Source organism: Manis pentadactyla, chromosome 2 (genome assembly GCF_030020395.1).
Source record: "Manis pentadactyla isolate mManPen7 chromosome 2, mManPen7.hap1, whole genome shotgun sequence".
NCBI lineage: Eukaryota > Metazoa > Chordata > Mammalia > Pholidota > Manidae > Manis > Manis pentadactyla.
In genome coordinates, this window is record NC_080020.1 from 95,069,677 (window position 1) to 95,096,337 (window position 26,661).

General features: G+C 36.7%; 1 protein-coding gene and 1 long non-coding RNA gene across 2 annotated transcripts in view; one reads left to right on the forward strand and one right to left on the reverse strand.

The window, feature by feature from the left end:
- NDUFAF2 (NADH:ubiquinone oxidoreductase complex assembly factor 2) overlaps positions 1-26,661 on the reverse strand; it is a 167,913-nt gene that overhangs the window by 5,111 nt on the left and 136,141 nt on the right. The window lies entirely within an intron of this gene.
- The window catches only part of LOC130681673 (uncharacterized), a 219,089-nt gene continuing 195,147 nt past the window's right edge, over positions 2,720-26,661 (forward strand). Inside the window, exon 1 of the long non-coding RNA XR_008994909.1 lies at positions 2,720-5,502. This is a non-coding gene — a long non-coding RNA (uncharacterized LOC130681673). The remainder of the gene's footprint in view (positions 5,503-26,661) is intronic.

Here is a 26,661-nt window from a genome sequence, read left to right on the forward strand (position 1 = left end):
TAGATAAACATATAAATCTACAAAGACTCCAAGCAGGATATATTCAAAACCAAAGCACTTCAAAATCAAATTGCTAAGACTAATGATAAGAGAAAAATTTAAAATCAGCTACAGAAAAAAAGACATTATATACAAGAGACAAAGATAAATACTACTGAGTTCTCATCAGAAACAATGCAAGATATAAAACAATGGAATCCCTTTAATGTGCTGAAAGAAAAAACCTGCAAATTTACAATCCGATATCCACTGAAAATATCCTTAAAATATAAGGCATAATAATATTTTCAGACGAAGTCTGAATTTGTCACAAGCAAACCTCTACTACAGGTAACATTAAAGGAAGTACTTCAGGCTGAAGGAAAATGATACAAGGTGGAAACTTGAATCTACATAAAAGAATGAATAGTGCTAGAAATGATCAGAATGAAGAGCTGCATTGCAGGGGAAAATGCTAGATTTTTGGGACACACTGCTAGATGCTTGATGCCCCAGAACTTTATGTTTACCCATTTCAAGCTCCTTAAGCACATGAGGAACAACATCACATTCTCCATTGAAATTACTATGGATTTTGAGACATATCATGATTGTACCCCACCAACAGGACTTCTCAAGTTTTGAAAAAATATCAGTTACCACTAATTTGAGAAGTGCAGCCTAAAAGGCAAGAAGGCTATTGTGACCATATGCAGCCTTCAAATTAATAGCACTACCTGGGAGGCACAAAATGCCTTATACCCTCCCTACTTCCATCTGTAGCCATCAAATTAACAGGACTACCTGGGAGGCACAAAATGCCTTATATCCTCCCTACTCCTATCTAACAGAGTCTCTGTCCCCCAAGTTTTCTATGTTTTATATCATTGTCCTGACTTCCATGGTCTGGGATTTGAAGCAGTATGTCAACAATGGCCCTTCATCTGAAGGTGAGCCTGGTGGAGTTGACAATCAGGAAGTCATGCATGAGGTCAACCCCACTCTGAGAAGGTCACATTAAAGAGTTTCCTGGAGTGAAGTCATTGAAGGATATCATTCTCAACCAATCTCAGGAAAGAACAGAAAGAAACTATACTGACAATAGAGAAAGAATGAGCTGTATCAAAATCCATAATTTCAGAACTTTCCCTAAATATATTGTTTACAAATGACTACTATTGTTCTGTGAAAGTATCTCTCATTTCAACAGGCAGCAGGGGTATATAGTGGAGCAAATTAGCTGAGGCTTGAGTTGTTTATGGAGCCTTAGTGGGAAAACAAATTCAGCTGTGAGAAGTATCACATATTAAATGTTTGAATTTACATATTTTTCTACATCAAATGACAAATTACCTTTTTGTGAAGGATTACATTGAAGATTTTTTATTTTTTGCAAAAGGAAAAGCTCTGAATGCCTTTAACAAGTTTATCCTTATTTTTGTAGCATAGACAAGATAACAGTCATTTATTGTATACTATTCATTAATTCAGTGATTAAGCCCCCAAAAGATTGTAGCTCAAATCCTTTCGAATGTCACTTCTTTGCTAAGAGCCCTGCTTCAAGAGTCCTTCTGGTAGCTGTACTATTGTTGTACTCAATTTTGTAAATTGCTAAGTGTGGTAATGACAAAGGGCTTTTAAAGTTTTTTTTTTAATTAAAAAAATACAGACAAAAACAAAGCCTGAAAATGCAATTTACTAACATGCTGACTTTTGGCTCACTCATAGACTTTAGGCATGATGTAATCCTACCCTATTCCAATAGTGCCTTATGCAAAATTCTAGTAAATGTGGATTTTCCTAGAAGGTGAAGAATTCCGTTCTAATGTACAGTTATAGGTGTGGGAGGTATTAGATAACAGAACTGGATACTGAGACTATAAAAAAGAGGTGAAACCAATGGCAGAATAGGCCTAATGATCTATGCGATGACGCTTTGAGAGAGAGAGGAAACCAAGGCAATGGAAACTAGGAACTGTATTCCAGTACCTGAGAAAAGGGAGAGAGCTCAGCACAAGTGCTCTCTGAAGAAGTTATCATGACTAGAAGAAAGATTACTTGATAAGTATGGGGGAAAGAGAAGGGCTAAGAAATACCTGAGTTAAATAGGTTACCCAAAGATTTTTCTTTTACTGTCTCAGGTTTCCAAATTTTTCTACATCTCTAGGGCCACCCTTGGACCAGAGGTTTGAGAGTGAACAATTCTGAGTCTACATTATTAAATGGAATTGAATATCTGTATGTATGCAGATCTAAGCATACATACAAAAGCATTTGGGGAATATTATCTGTTATTCTACATATATCTAGTGAACAAGCAACAGTAAATACAAATTACAAATTACCCATTATTAATTTAAGATATGTAAAATATCACCAATATTTTTTAATTTAGTATGCTTATTTGTATGTACCATATGTATATAAATAAAAATAAATAGTGGTTTCATATATAATCCAAAATCTCAGTCCCCTAACCCTATTTATTTCTTTAAAGTTTCAACCTAATCAACTGAGAATTCTATCAAGTAGTGTTTCATTATGTATTCAATATATATGTATATATGATGCTGATGGTGTGATATTCATGTTAAATGGAATAGAGCTAATAGTCTGTCCTTTATTCAGGAATCATAAAATTTATTTTAAAAGTGCTATAAATCTTGCTAGGAAAAAAGGCATTCAGAATACATCTGATATATATATATATATATATATATATATACCACATATAATTATGTTCAAACTTAAGTGCAAAACACATCCCAAGATAACGATCTAAATACGGTTTGAAGTGAATTCAACAGTGCTTAATTGTTAGAAAGTTTACTGTGTTCAAGAGAAGCAAAGACTCAGGAGCCAGTCTTAGGGATAATGATGATAAAACTGCCCATTCCAGAAGTTTTTTTTTTTTCTTTAGTCTTTGGTGGGAATAAAACTGTGGCCATTTCATGATGATCAAGTTATATTACAAACACAAACAGAAACCTGAGTTTTCAAGTTTTAATTTAAAATGATAAATTAGCAACACATTTGTGGCAAAAAATAATGTAAATATATCTCTTATAACTACTGGATCTAGATATATAATTTTCAAAGTACACATAAGATAAAGATACAATAAAAGTTTTCATTTTAGAGACAGAGCAACTTTCTAAAATATTTAAATTACTAAATACATTCTCCCTAATTCAACATTTTTCATCTCTTGCTAGACATATGCTATATATAATATTAATATATGTGATTTGACAGCTCTGTTGATTTCTTTATATAATTTAAACTATACATACTACTGAATAATTTTTATTTTAATGATTAAAATTTTTAAATGAGTGTATTGCTTTTGAACCCATCTAAAAAAATTTTTGAAGACTACAAATAGATTTAGTAAACAGGTTACAAGTGAAATTTTGGCATGAAGTATGTTCCAGGTCCCCAAACTATAGATGTGTGGATAATATAAAAGGGTCTTATCCAGAAAGCAGCCTGCCAGAATATGTCACATCCTCCTACCCCACAATCAACATAATTATAATGGCAATTTGGTATACAACTGTTTAAAAATTTTCTAAGCTGAAGATTCTTTTTTTTTAAATTTTTTATTAAGGTATGATTGATATACACTCTTATGAAGGTTTCACATGAAAAAACAATGTGGTTACTACACTCACCCATATTATCAAGTAGCCACCCATACCCCAATGCAGTCACTGACCATCAGTGCAACAAGTTGCCAGAGATCCACTATGTCCCTTCTCTGTGCTACACTGTTCCCCCCGTGATCCCCCACACCATGTGTACTAAACATAATACCCCTCAGTCCCCTTCTCCCTCCCTCCCCACCTGCCCTCCCACACCCCTCCCCTTTGGTAACCACTAATTCATTCTTGGAGTCTCTGAGTCTGTTGCCATTTTGTTCCTTCAGTTTTGCCTCATTGTTATACTCCACAAATGAGGGAAATCATTTGGCATTTGTCTTTACCCGCCTGGCTTATTTCACTGAGCATAATGTCCTCCAGCTCCATCCATGTTGTTGCAAATGGTAGGATTTGTTTCTTTCTTATGGCTGAATAGTATTCCATTGTATGTATGTACCACATCTTCTTTATCCATTCATCTACAGATGGACACTTAGGTTGCTTCCATATCTTGGCTATTGTAAAAAGTGCTGTGATAAACATAGGGGTGCATATGTTTTCTTGAATCTGAGAAGTTGTATTCTTTGGGTATATTCCAAGGAGTGGGATTCTGGGGTCAAATGGTATTTCTATTTTTAGTTTTTTGAGGAACCTCCATATTGCTTTCCACAATGGTTGAACTAGCTTACATTCCCACCAGCAGTGCAGGAGGTTCCCCTTTCTCCGCATCCTCACCAACATTTGTTGTTCTTAGTCTTTTCGATGCTGGCCATCCTTACTGCTGTGAGCTGATATCTCATTGTGGTTTTAATTTGCATTTCCCTGATGATTAGTGGTGTGGAGCATCTTTTCATGTGTCTGTTGGCCATCTGAATTTCTTCTTTGGAGAACCATCTCTTCATATCCTCTGCCCATTTGTTAATCGGGTTATTTGCTTTTTGGGTGCTGAGGTGTGTAAGTTCTTTATATATTTTAGGTGTTAACCCCTTATCAGATATGTCATTTACAAATATATTCTCCCATACTGTAGGATGCCTTTTTGTTTTGTTGATGATGTCCTTTGCTGTACAAAAACTTTTTAGTTTGATAATAGTCTGATGAGTTCATTTTTGCTTTTGTTCCCTTTCTTGAGGAGATGGGTTCAGGAAGAAGTTGCTTATGCTTATATTCAGGAGATGTTTGCCTATGTTGTCTTCTAAGAGTTTATGGTTTCATGACTTAGCTTCAAGTCTTTAATCCATTTCGAGTTTACTTTTGTGGATGGGGTTAAACAATAATCCAGTTTCACTCTCTTGCATGTAGCTGTCCAGTTTTGCCAACACCAACTGTTGAAGAGGCTGTCATTCCCCATTGTATGTCCATGGCTCCTTTATCATATATTAATTGACCATATATGGTTGGGTTTATACAGGGCTCTCTAGTCTGTTCCATTGGTCTATGGGTCTGTTCTTGTGCCAGTACCAAATTGTCTTGATTACTGTGGCTTTGTAGTAGAGCTTGAAGTTGGGAAGCGAGATCCCCACTTCTTTATTCTTCTTTCTCAAGATTGCTTTGGCTATTCAGGGTCCTTTGTGGATCCATATGAATTTTAGAACTATTTGATCCAGTTTGTTGAAGAATGCTGTAGGTGTTTTTATAGGGACTGCATTGAATCTGTAGATTCCTTTAGGCAGGATGGCCATTTTGACAATATTAATTCTTCCTAGCCAAGAGCATGGGATGAATTTCTGTTTGTTAGTGTCCTCTTTAATTTCTCTTAAGAGTGTCTTGTAGTTTTCAGGGTATAGGTCTTTCACTTCCTTGGTTAGGTTTATTCCTAGGTATTTCATTCTTTTTGATGCAATTGTGAATGGAATTGTTTTCTTGATTTCTCTCTCTGCTAGTTCATTGTTAGTGTATAGGAATGCTACAGATTTCTGTGTATTAATTTTGTATCCTGCAACTTTGCTGAATTCAGATATTAGTAGTTTTGAAATGGATTCTTTAGGACTTTTTATATGCAATATCATGTCATCTGCAAACAGGGACAGTTTAACTTCTTCCTTCACAATCTGGATGCCTTTTATTTCTTTGTGTTGTCTGATTGCCATGGCTAGGACCTCCAGTATTATGTTGAATAGAAGTGGGGAGAGTGGGCATCCTTGTCTTGTTCCCGATCGTAGGTGAAAAGCTTTCAGCTTCTCACTGTTAAGTATAATGTTGGCTGTGGGTTTGTCATATATGGCCTTCATTATGTTGAGGTACTTGCCCTCTATATGCATTTTTTTGAGAGTTTTTATCATGAATGGATGTTGAATTTTGTCGAATGCTTTTTCAGCATCTACAGAGATGATTATGTAGTTTTTGTCCTTCTTTTTGTTGATGTGGTGGATGATGTTGATGGATTTTTTAATGTACCATCCTTGCATCCCTGGCATAAATCCAACTTGATCATGATGGATGATCTTTTTGATGTATTTTTGAATTTGGTTTGCTAATATTTGGTTGAGTATTTTTGTATCTATGTTCATCAGGGATACTGGTCTGTAATTTTATTTTTTGTGGTGTCTTTGCCTGGTTTTGGTATTAGAGTGATGCTGGCCTCATAGAACGAGTTTGGAAGTATTCCCTCCTCTTCTATTTTTTGGAGAACTTTAAGGAGGATGGGTATTAGGTCTTTAGGTCTTCACTAAATGTTTGATAAAATTCAGCAGTGAAGCCATCTGGTCCAGGAGTTTTGTTCTTAGGTAGGTTTTTGATTACCAGTTCAATTTCATTGCTGGTAATTGGTCTGTTCAGATTTTCTTTTTCTTCCTTGGTCAGCCTTGGAAGGTTGTATTTTTCTAGAAAGTTGTCCATTTCTTCTAGTATATCCAGTTTTTTAGCATATAATTTTTCATAGTATTCTCTAATAATTCTTTGTATTTCTATGGTGTCCATAGTGATTTTTCCTTTCTCATTTCTGATTCTGTTTATGTGTGTAGACTCTTTTTTTTTCTTGATAAGTCTAGCTAGGGGTTTATCTATTTTGTTTATTTTCTCGAAGAACCTGCTCTTGCTTTCATTGATTCTTTCTATTGTTTTATTCTTCTCAATTTTATTTATTTCTGCTCTATTCTTTATTATGTCCCACCTTCTACTGACTTTGGGCCTCATTTGTTGTTCTTTTTCTAGTTTCATTAATTGTGAGTTTAGACTGCTTATATGGGATTGTTCTTCTTTCTTGAGGTAGGCCTGTATTGCAGTATACTTTCCTCTTAGCACAGCCTTGACTGCATCCCACAGATTTTGCGGTGTTGAATTATTGTTGTCATTTGTCTCCATATATTGTTTGATCTCAGTTTTTATTTGGTCACTGATCCATTGGTTATTTAGGAGCATGTTGTGAAGCCTCCATGTGTTTGTGGGATTTTTCATTTTCTTTGCGTAATTTATTTCTAGTTTCATAGCTTTGTGATCTGAGAAACTGGTTGGTACAATTTCAATATTTTTGAATTTATTGAGGCTCTTTTTATGGCCTAGTTTATGATCTATTCTTTAAAATGTACCATGTGCACTTGAGAAGAATGTGTATTCTGCTGCTTTTGGGTGTAGAGTTCTGTAGATGTCTGTTAGGTCCATCTGTTCTATTGTGTTGCTCAGTGCCTCTGTCTCCTTACTTATCTTCTGTCTGGTTGATCTGTCCTTCAGAGTGAGTGGAGTGTTGAAGTCTCCTAGTATGAATGCATTGCATTCTATTTCCCCTTTTAATTCTGTTAGTATTTGTTTCACATAAGTGGGTGCTCCTGTCTTGGGAGCATAGATATTTATAATGCTTATATCTTCTTGTTGGATTGACCCCTTTATCATTATGTAATGTCCTTCTTTGTCTCTTGTTACTTTCTGTGTTTTGAAGTCTATTTTGTCTGATACAAGTACTGCAACTCCTGCTTTTTTCTCTCTGTTAATTGCATGAAATATCTTTTTCCATCCCTTCACTTTTAGCCTGTGTATGTCTTTGGGTTTAAAGTGAGTCTCTTGCAGGCAGCATATAGGTGAGTCTTGTTTTTTTATCCATTCAGTGACTCTATGTCTTTTGATTGGTGCATTCAGTCCATTTACATTTAGGGTGATTATCGATAGGTATGCACTTATTGCCATTGCAGGCTTTAGATTCATGGTTACCAAAGGTTCAAGGTTAATTTCCTTACTATTTAAGAGTCTAACTTAACTCACTTAAGATGCTGTTACAAACACAATCTAAAGGTTTTTTTCTTTTTCTCCTCCTTTTTTCTTCCTCCTCCCTTCTTTATATATTAGGTATCATATTCTGTATTCTTTGTCTATCCCTTGATTGACTTTGGGGATAGTTCATTTAATTTTGCATTTGCTTAGTAATTAGCTGCTCTACTTTCTTTACTGTGGTTTTATTTCCTCTGGTGACAGCTATTACACCACAGGAACACTTCCATCTAAAGCAGTTCCTCCAAAATAGACTGTAGAGATGGTTTGTGGGAGGTAAATTCTCTCAGCTTTTGCTTATCTGGAAATTGTTTAATCCCTCCTTCAAATTTAAATGATTATTTTGCTGGATAAAGTAATGCTGGTTCCATGCCCTTCTGCTTCATTGCATTAAACACATCATGCCACTCCCTTCTGGCCTGTAAGGTTTCTGCTGAGAAGTCTGATGTTAGCCTGATAGGCTTTCCTTTGTATGTGATCTTATTTCTCTCTCTGGCTGCTTTTAATAGTCTGTCCTTATCCTTGATCTTTGCCAATTTTATTACTATATGTCTTGGTGTTGTCTTCCTTGGGTCCCTTGTGTTGGGAGATCTGTGAATCTACATGGCCTGAGAGACTATCTCCTTCCCCAGACTGGGAAAGTTTTCAGCAACTACCTCCTCAAAGACACTTTCTATCCCTTTCTCTTTCTCTTCTTCACCGAAGATTGTTTTTACAACGTCAATTTTGTAACATACCAAGAAACAATTTACGCCTAGCAAATGTAACATTAATGCCTAAACATGAAAATTTGCCAAATTGTTTAATTAAACCACATTTTCTAGTTTTACAAGTTGAACAGCCAGGATGAAATAACTTACTAGAACACTCTTTTACAATATATGACAGAGAAGATAAAGAAAGGAAGGCAGTGCACAGGTTACCAAAAGGTGCTTGATGCTCAGACTCATGGCAATGCTAGATCAGTAATCAAAAATGAATTTAATCTTGCCTGGGTGGGAGTGGAAGCCAAAACAGTAAATAAATGACAGAGCTTAGGTTAGTATGATAGCACTGAGTTGCTAAGAAATCCATTAGAATGAAACAACCACCAAGCAGGTTCTGCTTTAGCAGAAGCTGCTCCCGCTATGTGTTCTTGCCAATCACTAGTGTGCCTCTGCCAAGTCAGTGCCACACTTAATTTATTCACATTCAAATCTACTGCAAACAGACTTTGATCAGTTACAATAATGAAAATGTAGACTGAGTTTTGTTGTTTTGACATGCTTTCTTGAACTTCTGCATTTTTTCAAAAACATTTCTGATTGCAAGAAGGTGATCGCAATGGTTCTTGTTATTTGAGGGGACAATTGTAAGGCTTGTTTTATTCTTTGCTGGCTAGGAATTTCTGGCTTTGAGCTTTCTTCCTTTGAACTTGAGCCAGATTAATTATTAAACCTCAAAATGTCACTTAAATGAACTAATCACAGAGCTCAAGTCATTAATAGGTTTTGCAGGTGGTATTTCCTTTAATAAAATAAATGAACTTCCATATATATGAAAAAAAGACCTTTGAGCATAAAGACACAATTATTTAATTGGAAAAGAAATTTACAGTTAAACATTAATGAAAAAATAATTAGAGTCACTTAACTTTAGTCCTATTTAATTGAACTGCCCTGGTGGGAAACAAAGAAAACCTTGCTCCCTTGGGTGAGGAGGGGAAGACCATAATCCCTGGGAGAGAAGGCAAGGATTATGTCAGGTCCCCATGGCTTTCCAGACTTGGGCTCCAGGAGTGGGAAAGAAATGGCAGAGAGGCTATAGCCCTGGAGGAAAGAGGAGCCTCCATCTGTGAATGATGGCTAACATTTATTGAGCTGTTACACACCAGCTGCCGTAGGGAGAAAAAAGTTCTCTCTTAGGTTGAGGGAAAGAAGTAGAGGAGTTGGGCAAAAAGAGGTGAGGCACAGAGTTGGAGAAGCTGCAGCTCCAGCTTTACAGAGTCTGCTCTAGAGAATCAAAAACGTTGCTGGCGGTTGCCCTGCCCAGGACCTGATGCAGGCATACTGTCCTGGGGTGCAAGGAAAAACAGGACCTGTGGCCCTGGAAGACATAATCATTCATTCATGGGTTTTTCACTCTTTCTTTCAATAAATGTATACTGAGCACCTTCAATTCAAGGGCCTGGCTCCTACTCCTGTGAAGCTTCCTTGGGAGTAAAGAGGAACAGCCACAGGAGGTGACCTGCTGTAACATACTTTCCAGGAGTCAAGGTGGGAGGCGCTGGGGAAGCGCCAACCGCCAATCACGTGGCTAACGCTTATGGGTTCTTTCTTTCTCATTCACAGGTTCACTCATACAGAGAACCCACTATGTGCAAAGGACACAGAGTTAAAAGACACAGTTTTTACTCTGTCCTCAAGAAACTTACAGTGTAGGGAAGAGAAACAGGTAAAAAAACTAAACTAACTGAATTACAATGTAAGTTCTGTGATAATATTAAGCAAAGAATGTTAAGCGATTGCAGAAGAAAAATTGATATTCCTATTATCATCCACAAGGTGGGGAGCAGAGAGTTAGAATGACTTCCTAGAAAAGGTGATACCTGAGTCTTAACAACAGGAATTAACCAGAGGAGAGGGGGCATTCTGGGAACGGGCAGGCACAGGCTCATAGGTCTGGAGTAAAACTGCACAGCAAACTCAGGACACTGTAAGCAGCTCATAGGGCATGCAAGGGTCAGAGCTGTATAAGCAGTGTTAGGACATTTAGATTTTTTCCTGAAAGTTTCGGTGAAATATTTAGACTTTGAAGAAAGTGAAGGATTTCCAGATAAAAGAGTAGAATGCTCAGTTAATTTGAACTTCAGATAAACAACAAATGATTTTTAGTATAAGGATGTCCAGAGTATTGCACAGGATATGCTTACACTTACAATTATTCATGGTTTGTTTTGAATTTAAATTTAATTAGGTGTCCTGTATTTTTATTTGCAAAATCTGGCAACTACAGCAGGAGACTAGGTGTTTATACCACATTAAAAAAAAAAAAAAAAAAGACTCTGGCAACTGTAGAAACTGAACTGGAGGGAAACAAGACTGGAATGGAGAAATCAGGATGCTACTGCAGAAATGCCAACTAGAAGCCATTAGGGCACAAACCAAGGCAATGGCAGTGAAATGGAAAAAAGAGAGAGATTATTACAATATTCAAAAGGAGACAGGCCTTGGTCACCAGGTATGCGGAGATGAAGGAGACCGGGACAATCCCCAACTTTCTGAGGCGCAATGATGGATAATGCCATTAACCAGGGGAGGAAGTAGGGAAAAAGAAGAGTACTGTTTTAGCCATGCCGAATTTGAGTTGTAAAATATCCAAATATCTGGTATGGAGCTTTAGTTCCTTCACCTCAGTCAAACATCCAAATACTGAAGTGCTTTAGGACTCAATTCTAGGTCCTCTTCTTCTTCCACACTCCCTCCTCATAGCTGTTTCCAATCTTGTAAATTTAATTACTGAAGAATCTCAAACTTATAATCTCGGGCCTGATTGCTCTCCAAGCTCCAGAATCATGTATCCAGCTATCTAATTGATGTCTCCACTTGGATGTCTAATGGACATTTTGAATTAAAATAACTAGGACCAATGAGGCTCAGAGGAGAGCTCAGGGTCACACAGTTAGTCAAGACTTGAAATGGAAGCTCCTGTCTCCAGTGTTCCTCCTACTGCTCGTTACACAGTTCTCAGCAAGGCCCACACAGGGCTCAGCACACAGCAGGGCTCAGTGTAGTGCTGCCTGACTGCACTGTTCCCCCGGCCCCTGGTAGCTTTGGGCCTCGTTTCAGTAGAGCCTCGTCCTATTCCCTTTCTTCCTGTGCTAAGATGGAGACAAGCTCCAAGGGGACACCCAGTGCCAGGACACAGACAGAGGCCACCCAGCAGCCCTGAAAGTTAACTCTCCAAGTAGCCTCGCGGACATATCAAATGTACCCCAGTGGGCAGGACCTGGGGAGGAGGAAGAGACTACTGGGATGTTCTCATGGTGGGAAGCAGCACTTCAGCCAGGAGCAGCTAAATCAGCCTCCCTTACACAACTGTGTACATTTACTAAAACTATTCCTATTTTCCCCTTACATCCTTCATCCACCTAGCACTAAATCTTACCAATTCTTCATCCAAAATGTATCTTGAATTGTGCGGTTCTCCCCACTTTCACTACCAATAGTATTTCTTGCCTGGATTACAATCACCTCTAATAGGTCTCCTTGGTCCTCTATGATCTACTATCCATGTAGCAACCACTGACCTATCATGACATTTCCCATTCACCTGTAACGGGTCCTTAGAACAAAGCCCAAACTTGTTCAAGGCAGACAAGCAGATACTCTGATCAGCTCCCCTTTTAAAAAAAGAACTTTCTTCCTAGCTGCAGAGAGTGTGGTGAGCAGATAGACTCCATTGTGTGGCCATGCCAAGGCTTATTAACACATAGACATTTGGGTTGCTTCTACTCTTGCAGTGTGCCATATCTAATATTGCTATTACAAATTAGCCCTGTGAATTATGCCAAATTGCATATTTTCACCAGATAATTTTGAGTAGCTTTCTAGAAGTCAGATTACTAAGGCAGAGGGTAAATGCATATGTATTTTGCTGTCTTTAAGGGAATAGGTTTTTGACTACCCTTTCAACCTCACTCTTCCCTTCATTCCCCACACTCGGTGCCTATAACAATGCACAGCACATAATAGGTGCTCAATATATAGTTGTGGAATGAATGAATTTGGTTCTGTATATGTACTTTATTCACTACTGAGGAACAGATTAATTTTGCACTTTACAATTGTGTTATAATCCAAATCTAAATAGCTAGCAATGTAGGATAAATCATATTCCATCACTTATAAAACAAATTTTAATATTCTAAATGACTTTAAGCCCTTCTTTTCATAATGCTGAAAGAGACTTAATACTTGAAAAGTGAGAAAAGACAAGTACAAATTTATTTATATTCTTGGGAGCTTATACTAGTTTTTAAAATCAATGTGGTAAAGATTGACTCAATTTGTTTTTTTGAAAATTAAGAAAAAATATTTTTCTCTTTCTTTCACTTGTCATCCAGTAGATATTTGACTTAAAATATATCACTACTCAAATACAAAGTTCCTTACTTAGGAAAGCATTAAGGTAAGGAAGCTTAATAATAAATCAATTATTTTTAATATAAAAACACTTATTTTTCAGAGAAAGTGTTGTATTATAATGATAGTTATAATACCATCTATACCTACTGTACATTAAGGAATTTCACCACAATGTAGCACATCTGCCATAAGAAATACAATATGGTAGAATCACAATACATCATCCATAGAGCCTATGACTGACTGAAACTTTGAAACAGGCTGCTGGCATCCCACTGGCTCTGCTGGCAGTATTTCCCAGAAGAGGGAATGGTACTGTGGCAGATGGGTAAGCAGCCCTCAGTTACTTGTGATGGGACCCGGGATTCCACGCTCCCGGCTCCCCACTCCATTGACAGACAGTCCAAGCATCTCCCTTGCTATTAGAGGATTGGAGAAGGCAGAAATAAAAGGATAGTCTTGGGAGAGGGTGGGCAGTGGTAGGGGGTGGGAGAAGGTGACCATGCAGCCAACCAGAAGTACAGCAGTCAGATAAACCACCACCACTGTGCCAGCAATAAAAATAACATCCATGTTAGGCACTGTGAGTAGCACTGACAGACAGGCAGCTGGGGCTGCCTGCAGCAATTACACTGGGCAGGGAGCAGAATTCTCAGAAGGGTAGCAGCTGATGAAACCAACCGAAATGACACTGTGTAAGAAGGAGGGACAGTAAAAGGGATGAACCACAGTAACATGTTTTCTCCTAAGAGAAAATGAAAAGGCTAGAATATTAATTAGGGTTGGGGAATGAGTTCTAAAGGTCAGGCAAGCAGGTGTAAGCTCAAGTGGGTTTCAGTGGCAGCCCAGGAGGCAGGCTTCCTTTAGGTCCACCAGGAGAAAAGGAGGCCCAGGAATGTCCCAGCAGTGATGGAGACAGGAAGATGAAGAAACACAGTGCAGTGAGAATTCTCATGAGAACTGGGGTAGGGCAGCAAAATGGTCACTGACAAATAAGAACAAAAGCAAAAGGAAATCAGGAGCAGAGAAGGAACAGGGACTTCCTAAGGTACTCAATGAGAGACCGAGGCTGGAGCCCTTTCTGTCACTTTCATTCCACACTCAGTATTATTGAGCACCTACTCCAAGCCAGGCACTGTTTTAGATCCTAGAGAGGGGGGCAGAGAACAAAACACAGTCCCTGCTCTCATGCACCTTAAATTCTAGTAGAAAGAGACAAATAATAAATAAAAAATAACAGTGTAAGTAAATAGGTGACTACTGACCATAAATAAACAAGTGACAGCCTGCTATTGCCATAGCCTTCTCATTTCATCAGCCTGCCCTTTTGGGTTTGCTAAGAAACAGCAAAGTTGAACTTGTGTGGGAGTGTTTGCAAAGGAGTAAACAATTTTTAAAGCTCCTTTCAAATGTTCTTTTATTCCCTCAAACTGGAAATCACTTCTTTTTTCTACAAAATTAATATACCTTGAAACAAATACACAAAGTCAAAAATGAAAATCTCTCACAATTTCATAACCACTGTTAAAAAGTTTGGAATATATCAATTAATAAGGACAAACAATGAAAGTTAAGATGGCCTGTTTTGCCACTTGCTAGATAAAAGAGTTCACTTCAAAGATTTGTTCCTTTTCATTTTGACAATAAAAAGCTCTGTGATACTCAGGTTAGATGGGTACTTCTCAGGATTGTTCTTAACAATGTCTCTCTCTTTTTAGACTAAGGTATATCTAAATTGTGGAAAGAACTAGAAAAGTTTCTATCCTGGAATTTTTCTCAACACCTGTATATTAGGATTCAAAAGTCTAATGTATAAATTTAAGCTGAACAAAAGCTGAGTTCTATTTTCACTGTGTAGGTCAACAGTACTTACATTCTACTGTTATCATTTACTTGCAAATACTGTTACTTCTTAAATTGAGAGGCAACTGTGATGTTTTCTTAGGTGATTTAATGCAATGTATTAAAATTCACTGAATAATATATCATTGGACTTATTACATGCAAATATTTTTCCAATACACAAATGAATTTTGTATTACAAGCATTGCTCTAGTGTGATAATATGCCATGGCTTCTTATAATTATTTATTTTATTTTTTTATTAAGGTATCATTGATATACAATCTTATGCTCAAGTTTCACATGGCAACATTGTGGTTACTACATTCCCCCCATTATCAAGTCCCCACCACATACCCGATTACAGTCACTGTCCCATCAGCATATTAAGATGACGTAGAGTCATTACTTGCCTTTTCTGTGCTATACTTCCTTTCCTGTGCCCCCCAATATTAAGTGTGCTAATCATAATACCCCTTAATCCCCTTATCCCTCCCATCCCACCCCCTTCTTATAATTATTGCATTTAAATGGCTACACAAAGTAAATTTCTTGGCAAAATTATCAATCTGATAATGAAAATTGGGAAATCACTCAACAGAAATTTTATTAGTGAGGTTACTTTCAACAAACACATATGAAATGAAATGTTTTATGATAAACTGTCAGGTAATTTGGTGATTATAGATGTTATCAGTCTAATTTTGTGGGGGAGACAATTACTGCATCTTTAGGCTTATTAGTCCTCACTAAAATATACCTTTTCCATAACTTAAGAAGAGAGATTGTCAAAACAGATAACTGTAGAAAAGCAAGAAATGGTTTTAAAGAAACCAGGACAAAACACTCTATTTTCATCTTTAACATTTCACCTTGTATTCCACTGTAATTCAGAAAACATTTAATTTTATTGCTTCATATCAAGAACTTCATACATTAAAGATAAAAAGCAATCAAAATTTTAAACTCAATGTTTTTCATACTTGAAGTACAAATAAAAGAAAACCACATGACTTTTTAAGAAAAGTTGAATTAAGCAAACGCCCAGAGTTGTGACATTTATTTCAAGCAAAAAGCACTTGTACATCTTCCCTCAAAAATGAATCTTTCCTTTAGTCCTACTGTATTATGGCTCTTTAGTATAATCAAATTTCTAAGCTAAGGATATGATTGGATGCACAGGGTTTGGGGCATACTTCATACAGAATGCATTGATCTATAGTACTATTTTATAATGTGTAGGTTATTTATGGTCACTAGGCAGGCTTTAAAGTTATATAAGATTACCTAGATAATCAAAAGCACAAGAACTGGCACATACCAAATGAAATTAGTCATTTATAAAATTTAAATATATAAATTAATTAATATACATAATTAATATACAACTAGCAACAAGCTGTTTTTAAAATCTTTATTCTTTATGATTAATTATTTAGATTCTTTGAATTATTTAAATTAAAAATTTAAAGTATAATTGACAAAATTGTAAGATATTTAAAGTGTACAACATGGTGATTTGATATGTCCATGTAAGTTATTAAAGGATTCCTCCCCATCAAGTTAATTAGCATATCCATCACCTCAAATATTTAACTTTTTTGTGAGAACCTTTAAGTTCTATCCTCTTAACATATTTCAATTATATAATAGTGTTATTAACTATAATCACCATAGTATACATTAGATGCTCAGACCTTATTAATCTTATAATTGAAAAGTTTATACCCTTTCACCAGCCTCTCCCTATTCCCACACCTTCCAGCCCTCAGCAACCACAATTCTCTCTGTGTCTATGAGTTTAACTTATTTTTTAAGATTCCACATATAAGTACACATGCAGCAATTTGTCTTTCTCTGACTTATTCCACTTAATACCCTCCAGTTTAAGACTAAATAATATTCCATTGTATGTGTATGTGTATGTATATGTGTGTTATACACACACACACACACACATATCACATTTTCTTGATCCATTCATCTGCAGATGAACACTTGTTTCCATACCTTGGCTATTGTGAGTAATGCTGCAATGAACATGTGAACACAGATAACCCTCTGAGATACTCATTTCATTTCCTTTGCATATGTACCCATAAGTGGGATTGCTGGGTAATATGGTAGTTTATATCACTGTATTTTTCTAGAGATGCTAATGGATGCATAATCCCAAGTTTTCTTTGCCTTGATAAAACATGATAAAGAATATCTAGATTTTAACACATGAGACTCTTAGGTTATGAAATATTAGTCTACTTTCCAAATATATACAAAATTGGTATATAAGGCATGAGAAGAGAGCTGCCAAATAAAAACTAAAAAGTAATAATAATAAAATGTCAGAGTGTTTAGGAGTGGAAAAGTTAACAATTTTAGTTTGAAATATGTGTCAACAAAAAGTCTGCCTGTACAATGAAAAAATGCTCCACATTGCTTATCATCAGAGAAATGCAAATTAAAACCACAATGAGATATCACCTTACACCAGTTAGGATGGCCACCATCCAAAAGACAAACAAATATTAGCGAGGATGTGGAGAAAGGGGAACCCTCCTACACTGCTGGTGGGAATGTAAATTAGTTCAACCATTCTGGAAAGCAGTATGGCAGTTTCTCAAAAAAACTAAAAATAGAATACCATTTGATCCAGGAATTCCACTCCTAGGAATTTACCCTAAGAATGCAGGAGCCCAGTTTAAAAAAGACAGATGCACCCCTATGTTTATCACAGCACTATTTACAATAGCCAAGAAATGGAAGCAACCTAAGTGTCTATCAGTAGATGAATGGATAAAGAAGATGTGGTACATATACAAATGGAATATTATTCAACCATAAGAAGAAAACAAATCCTACCATTTGCAACAACACAGATGGAGCTAGAGGGTATTATGCTCAGTGAAATAAGCCAGGTGGAGAAATAAGCCAGGTGGAGAAAGACAAGTACCAAATGGTTTCACTCATGTGTGGATTATAAGAACAAAGAAAAAACTGAAGGAGTAAAACAGTAGCAGACTCACAGAACCTAAGAATGGACTAACAGTTACTAAAGGGAAAGGGACTGGAGAGAATGGGTGGGAATGGAGGGATAAAAGGAATAAGGGGCATTACGATTAAGAGACATAATGTAGGGGGGCATGGGGAAGGCAGTATAGCACAGAGAAGACAAGTAGTGACTCTATAGCATCTTACTACGCTGATGGACAGTGACTGTAATGGGGTATGTGGTGGGGACTTTACAAGGAGGGGGAATCTAGTAACCACAATGTTACTCATGTAAATACCAAAAATAAAAAAAAAGTCTGCCTGTAATTTTTTGATACTGTGGCCAGGTATTTAATATCTGATTCCACTTACCAAAAAAATAGACTAAGAATTTTAATAGAACATGAAAGGGAAAGTAAAAAAAAAAGAAATACTTCAGAAACAAGGTGAACTAAGTTTGGAATAAAAAGCATGCTGAGGCTAAAGCAGCACTATCAAGCAGAACACTCTGTGATAATGGAAACGCTTCGTCCAGGCAGTGTGGTTGCCACTAGCCATCTGTGGCTACTGAGCATTTCCAATGTGCGAGAGTGACCTAGGAACTAAATTTTAAATTTTATTTAATTTTAATTAATTCAAATTGTAATAGCCACATGTGGTGAATGGCTATTGTATTGAACTGACTTGTTTTTAGACAGGTCTGGACAAAATAGATTAAAGATAAGGAATATTAATAACTATTAAGAGAAATTTTAAGATGAAAGATTTATAAGTTACAACAATAAAAATAAAACTTGAAGACCATTATGAGAATACTTATGTCCAAAACAGAAATTCTTCCATAATTTGTCATTTGAATAAAAGTTTTTAGAAACTGGAAACAATACCCATTCCAGAATGTAGGTACAGAAAAACAAGTATGTAAAAGGATAATGCAAGAAAGAGTAAAAGTTAATTTATATAAGCAGTCTGGTTAGCTTAACACAGGAAATGTGTTAATTATCTGAAAAATACAACAGCACTTTATAAATATTTGTAAATTTATACAAACTGAAATTACTTTTGTGGTGGTAATAAAGACCACTTGTTTCCATAAGCCTACAAATAAAACAACCTCAAGACTTTAGGTACATTAATAATGCCTGAGAACCTGGTATTACATTCAGGAAGTCAAGATGCAGTCCCGGGGCCCAGGGTGGCTGCCGTGGTGGGTCCTCCTCATCACGTTCTCCGGCCCCATCTGTCAGAGCACTGACCATCAGAGCACACACTAGGAAGAAACCTCTAAGCTGGATTTTGAATTTCCTTTTGAAAAGTTAAACATTTTTCTGATTATAGAGAAATGTTTCCTTTATGTAGCAAATTCATAGAACATAAAGCAGAAAGAAGAAAATTAAATCAATTCACTACTCAAATTACCACTAAAATTTTGTATTTACGTTTCCTTCCAGTCTTTTTTCTACACACATAGACTCCCTTACTTTAAAAAATAACAGTCAAGACCATATGGTGTATTTTCTAATTTTCTTTTTCATTTATTCTCATACAATGTATTTACAAAGGCAAAGCACATGAACATGATGTTAACTGGGCAACAGGCTAAGCCAACTAATTAGATTCACATTTACATCTTCACTGCTAACTGTGACAACTTCTTTGAACTAAGGTTTCCAAAGGTTAATTAACCAGCAGCATTTATCAGTAACAGATAATGTACTTAAATTTTACAAGCGTGCACAAGTTTTTCTCATATTAATAGTTGTATTAAAGTTATAGGCTCTTACCTAACTTGAGAAATAACTGTCTTGGAAAACAGAGGTACAAATAAAACACTAATTAATGTGCTAATTGTTTCTTGTTTAAGAAAATCCCAATTGTAAAGTATGCAAATATCTAGAAGAAGACAGAATAAAAAAGACAGATTCAAATCATGGCCCAAATACTAGTAACTAAAAGATTAATCATATTCTTGTGTGTAGAATTTCTTTCACTGGGTCACACTCATACCTTCCTGGCCAGGAATTTGAAGAGCAAAATTCCTAAGCATTCAAAACCTACTGGACTTAGAGTAAAAAATATAACTAAAAACTAATTATCAAAATATAAAACTAATTATCATCTGTGATGGTTAGTTCTGTGTCAACCTGGCTAGGCCACAGTACCCAGTATTCAATCAAACACTAACCTGGGTGTTGCTGTGGAAGTATTTTGTAGGTGAACTCATCGTCTATGGCCAGCTGACTCTCAGTAAAGGAGATAGGCTTCATAATTTGGTAACTTTCATAACTTTGGTAAATTTCATAACTTTAACCACTCAGTTTAAAGACCTTAAGAGCAGAACTGGGAGTTCCATTAGAAAGAAGAAATTCTGTCTCAAGACTACAGTTCAGCTGTTACCCAAGAATTTTCAATCTGCCAGCCTGCCCTGCAAAGTTCTGACTTTCTAGCTCCCACAATCATGGGAGAACCATTATTTCTATAGAAGTAGAACCAAAATTTCTATTTTGAACATACTACTCTCATGATGGTTCTCAAAGCCAACTCTTTGAAATAAATACATTTCTTAATTTTATCTTAATCTATCCTCCCTCCCACCAATTACACAAAGAAACGCCTCATGCCTTTTTCCTTTGAGTAGTAATCTACATGCTTTGCAGCTCCTTATTATCATTGGTAAGTCAAGTCCACTGCAATCATGCAACAGTAGTTCTGACATTTGCTCATCTTACCATCTGACAAGTACCACAGACGAGCACCTTTACCCGAAGCTCAAACACTGCTCCCTATCCAGAATGTATTCATTTAGTTTATTAAGGTAGGGATTGTTTTTTGTAGGAATTTAAGGTAGCTTCACAAGTATCCACACACATATATGCTCACATGTAAAATAAAATTGAAAAAGAGTCAAACCATGGGGAAAAGGAGGAAGGATATGTGTTAACAAAGTTACTATGATTTAATATTACATTTTACTCTGAACTTCCTGTAAGGCAAAAAGCAAAAATAAAATAAATTATATAACTCTTCTTATTTAATAAAAGGAAACATTGATTCTTTGAGAGAGAAAATACTTTTTTTTGGTAGAAGAATTTGTTTTCAAGAATCCTTAAATGAGAGATAAAGAACAAAATAACTGACATCTTCAGTAACAGCTTTCAAACAGATGCAGAAGGGATCATTTTCCAGCCTTTTCACTTGTGAATCAAAAGACCCCAAAATAAATGCTAGAACTTACTGATGGAGGAGCTTTATTTCTGATGATTTTACTCGATACAAGTAGGTAGCCAGTATATCCCTTAGATCTTTGTTGTTCAGTTTCAGTCACTGGCCGCATGTAGCCACTGGCAACTTGAAATGTGGCTAGTCTGAATTAGGATATGCTGTTAAGTGTAAAACAAACACTGGATTTCAAAGACCAGTATTAAAAATATAAAATATCTCATTAATAATTTTTAATTACATGCTGAAATGATAATGTTTTGATATGTTGGCTTAAATAAAATATATTATTAAAATTAAACTTATTCTTTTTACTTTTTCTAATGTGGCTTCTAGAAAATTTTAAATTTTATTTGTGGTTAACATTATATTTCAACTGGACAGTGCTACCTTAGCTAGTTCTTCCCAACTGTTTTTACAGCAGGAAGCAACTGACCACCAGAGGACTAAGAGCATCAGTTTCGTGCACACATCTCTAATACAGCTCTGGCTGGCCAGTTGGGAAGTTCTGTCCTAGAAGACCTTCTTTTTTTTTTTTTTTTTTTTTTAAAATAATTATTTTTTATTGAAGGGTAGTTGATGCACAGTATTACATTACATTAGTTTCAAGTGTACAACACAGTGGTAGAACATTTATATACATAATTCTAGGTTCCAGCTATCACCCTACCAAGCTGTTACAATATCTTGACTATATTCCTTATGCTATACATTACATCCCGGTTACTTATTTATTTTACCATTGGAAGTCTGTCCTTTTTTTTTTTTTTTTGTGAGGGCATCTCTCATATTTATTGATCAAATGGTTGTTAATGACAATAAAATTCTGTATAGGGGAGTCAATGCTCAATGCACAATCATTAATCCACCCCAAGCCTAATTTTCGTCAGTCTCCAATCTTCTGAGGCATAACAAACAAGTTCTTACATGGAGAAGAAATTCTTACATAGTGAATAAGTTCTTACATGGTGAACAGTACAAGGGCAGTCATCACAGAAGCTTTCGGTTTTGCACATGCATTATGAACTCTAAACAGTCAGTTCAAACATGAATACTCATTTGGTTTTTATACTTGATTTATATGTGGATACCACATTTCTCTCTTTATTATTATTATTTTTAATAAAATGCTGAAGTGGTAGGTAGATACAAGATAAAGGTAGAAAACATAGTTTAGTGTTGTAAGAGAGCAAATGTAGATGATCAGGTGTGTGCCTGTAGACTATGTGTTAATCCAAGCTAGACCAGGGCAATAAAACATCCACGTATGCAGAAGATTTCTCTCAGAACAGGGGGGGTGAGGTTCTAAGCCTCACCTCTGTTGATCCCCAATTTCTCACCTGATGGCCCCCCTGCGACTGTGCCTGTCTTAGGTTGTTCCTCCCTTGAGGAATCTTACCCGTCTCTGGCTAACCAGTCATCTTCCGGGGCCACACAGGGAAATGTGAAGTTGGTAAGTGAGAGAGAAGCCTTATTGTTTGAAAAGGGTTGCTTTTTACTTCTTTGCATATTTATGCCCTGTGGCTTCTATGTCCAGCATTTGTCTTGAGGTATCTTTACCACTTGGAAGAATTATGATACTCGGTAAATTTGATATGAGGCACGAATTCTATTTAAGGGTTGTAATTAGGAAGGAAGAAGAAAAGCTATAGAAGTAGCAGGCGGAAGAAAACATGGGAAGATTGATTATTTCTTTGACATATCTTCTTGTAGAGTAACTTCAGCATATATAGGTTTTAAGCTACTACTTAAATTGCGCACACACATTAACATAATAGGAGTATAGTTACATAACCAAAGCATATCTGTAATTACCAGCCATCTCCAGTGAAACCAAGAAAACCAGTTAGGCACCTTAGGCATTTGTGAAAACTTATCTATGATATGGTGGATATTGTCCAACTGAACTTGAACAGTCTGAGAGAAATCAGACCAATTAAAACAACCCATTCCTGGGGACTATTCACATGCCATATGTTCTTTTAACAGTAAATAGTCTGTGGTTGTAAGACTTTGGAGTGCTACAATTTGCACTTCTCCAAATTCTTGGTTGAGTTCCAACAGTATAGATCCAGTCAAATTTGTTGTTTTACTGTATGCACAGGCCAGCTTAGATATCTCCTTCCTCATTCCCATGGCAGGTCCAGGAACTGGTGGGATGAGTGCATCTACAGCTGTAGCAGTGCGTGGATCTTTGTTGGGGTTTTTTGATGATCATCTTCTGGCATGAGTCTTCCAGAGAGTGCAGATGTTGGAAGTTCTTTTTCATATCGTATCTTAGTTCATTTTCGGGGTAGCCCAATTAGGCTTTGATCCTCTGTATAAACACAAACAGACCCTTTGCCTACACTTTTATATGACCTTTATACCCTGTGTAGAACTCGTTGGAGGTTACCACACAGGAACTGCCCTTTTTTTTTTTTTGCTTTGTTTTTGGTATCACTAATCTACACTTACATGACGAATATTATGTTTACTAGGCTCTCCCCTATACCAGGTCTCCCCTATAAACCCCTTTACAGTCACTGTCCATCAGCATAGCAAAATGTTGTAGAATCACTACTTGCCTTCTCTGTGTTGTACAGCCCTCCCTTTTCTCCTACCCCCCCATGCATGTTAATCTTAATGCCCCCCTACTTCTCCCCCCCTTATCCCTCCCTACCCACCCATCCTCCCCAGTCCCTTTCCCTTTGGTACCTGTTAGTCCATTCTTGAGTTCTGTGATTCTGCTGCTGTTTTGTTCCTTCAGTTTTTCCTTTGTTCTTATATTCCACAGATAAGTGAAATCATTTGGTATTTCTCTTTCTCCGCTTGGCTTGTTTCACTGAGCATAATACCCTCCAGCTCCATCCATGTTGCTGCAAATGATTGGATTTGCCCTTTTCTTATGGCTGAGTAGTATTCCATTGTGTATATGTACCACATCTTCTTTATCCATTCATCTATTGATGGACATTTAGGTTGCTTCCAATTCTTGGCTATTGTAAATAGTGCTGCAATAAACATAGGGGTGCATCTGTCTTTCTCAAACTTGATTGCTGCGTTCTTAGGGTAAATTCCTAGGAGTGGAATTCCTGGGTCAAATGGTAAGTCTGTTTTGAGCATTTTGATGTACCTCCATACTGCTTTCCACAATGGTTGAACTAACTTACATTCCCACCAGCAGTGTAGGAGGGTTCCCCTTTCTCCACAGCCTCGCCAACATTTGTTGTTGTTTGTCTTTTGGATGGCAGCCATCCTTACTGGTGTGAGGTGATACCTCATTGTAGTTTTAATTTGCATTTCTCTGATAATTAGCGATGTGGAGCATCTTTTCATGTGTCTGTTGGCCATCTGTATTTCTTTTTTGGAGAACTGTCTGTTCAGTTCCTCTGCCCATTTTTTAATTGGGTTATTTGTTTTTTGTTTGTTGAGGCGTGTGAGCTCCTTATATATTCTGGACGTCAAACCTTTATCGGATGTGTCATTTTCAAATATATTTTCCCATACTGTAGGGATCCTTCTTGTTCTATTGATGGTGTCTTTTGCTGTACAGAAGCTTTTCAGCTTAATATAGTCCCACTTACTCATTTTTGCTGTTGTTTTCCTTGCCCGGGGAGATATGTTCAAGAAGAGGTCACTCATGTTTATGTCTAAGAGGTTTTCGCCTATGTTTTCTTCCAAGAGTTTAATGGTTTCATGGCTTACATTCAGGTCTTTGATCCATTTTGAGTTTACTTTTGTATATGGGGTTAGACAATGGTCCAGTTTCATTCTCCTACATGTAGCTGTCCAGTTTTGCCAGCACCACCTGTTGAAGAGACTGTCATTTCGCCATTGTATGTCCATGGCTCCTTTATCAAATATTAATTGACCATATATGTCTGGGTTAATGTCTGGATTCTCTAGTCTGTTCCATTGGTCTGTGGCTCTGCTCTTGTGCCAGTACCAAATTGTCTTGATTACTATGGCTTTATAGTAGAGCTTGAAGTTGGGGAGTGAGATCCCCCCTACTTTATTCTTCTTTCTCAGGATTGCTTTGGCTATTCGGGGTCTTTGGTGTTTCCATATGAATTTTTGAATTATTTGTTCCAGTTCATTGAAGAATGTTGCTGGTAGTTTCATAGGGATTGCATCAAATCTGTATATTGCTTTGGGCAGGATGGCCATTTTGACGATATTGATTCTTCCTAGCCACGAGCATGGGATGAGTTTCCATCTGTTAGTGTCCCCTTTAATTTCTCTTAAGAGTGACTTGTAGTTTTCAGAGTATAAGTCTTTCACTTCTTTGGTTAGGTTTATTCCTAGGTATTTTATTTTTTTGGATGCAATTGTGAATGGAGTTGTTTTCCTGATTTCTCTTTCTGTTGGTTCATTGTTAGTATATAGGAAAGCCACAGATTTCTGTGTGTTGATTTTGTATCCTGCAAATTTGCGGTATTCTGATATCAGTTCTAGTAGTTTTGGGGTGGAGTCTTTAGGGTTTTTTATGTACAGTATCATGTCATCTGCAAATAGTGACAGTTTAACTTCTTCTTTACCAATCTGGATTCCTTGTATTTCTTTATTTTGTCTGATTGCCGTGGCTAGGACCTCCAGTACTATGTTAAATAACAGTGGAGAGAGTGGGCATCCCTGTCTAGTTCCCGATCTCAGCGGAAATGCTTTCAGCTTCTCGCTGTTCAATATAATGTTGGCTGTGGGTTTGTCATAGATGGCCTTTATTATGTTGAGGTAATTGCCCTCTATTCCCATTTTGCTGAGAGTTTTTAACATGAATGGATGTTGAACTTTGTCAAATGCTTTTTCAGCATCTATGGAGATGATCATGTGGTTTTTGTCTTTCTTTTTGTTGATGTGGTGGATGATGTTGATGGACTTTCGAATGTTGTACCATCCTTGCATCCCTGGGATGAATCCCACTTGGTCATGGTGTATGATCCTTTTGATGTATTTTTGAATTCGGTTTGCTAATATTTTGTTGAGTATTTTTGCATCTACGTTCATCAGGGATATTGGTCTGTAGATTTCTTTTTTGGTGGCGTCTTTGCCTGGTTTTGGTATTAGGGTGATGTTAGCTTCATAGAATGAGTTTGGGAGTATCCCCTCCTCCTCTATTTTTTGGAAAACTCTAAGGAGAATGGGTATTATGTCTTCCCTGTATGTCTGATAAAATTCCGAGGTAAATCCATCTGGCCCGGGGGTTTTGTTCTTTGGTAGTTTTTTGATTACCGCTTCAATTTCGTTGCTGGTAATTGGTCTGTTTAGATTTTCTGTTTCTTTTTGGGTCAATCTTGGAAGGTTGTATTTTTCTAGGAAGTTGTCCATTTCTTCTAGGTTTCCCAGCTTGTTAGCATATAGGTTTTCATAGTATTCTCCAATAATTCTTTGCATTTCCGTGGGGTCCGTCGTGATTTCTCCTTTCTCGTTTCTGATACTGTTGATTTGTGTTGACTCTCTTTTCTTCTTAATAAGTCTGGCTAGAGGCTTATCTATTTTGTTTATTTTCTCGAAGAACCAGCTCTTGGTTTCATTGATTTTTGCTATTGTTTTATTCTTCTTGATTTTATTTATTTCTTCTCTTATCTTTATTATGTCCCTCCTTCTGCTGACCTTAGGCCTCATCTGTTCTTCTTTTTCCAATTTCGATAATTGTGATATTAGACCATTCATTTGGGATTGCTCTT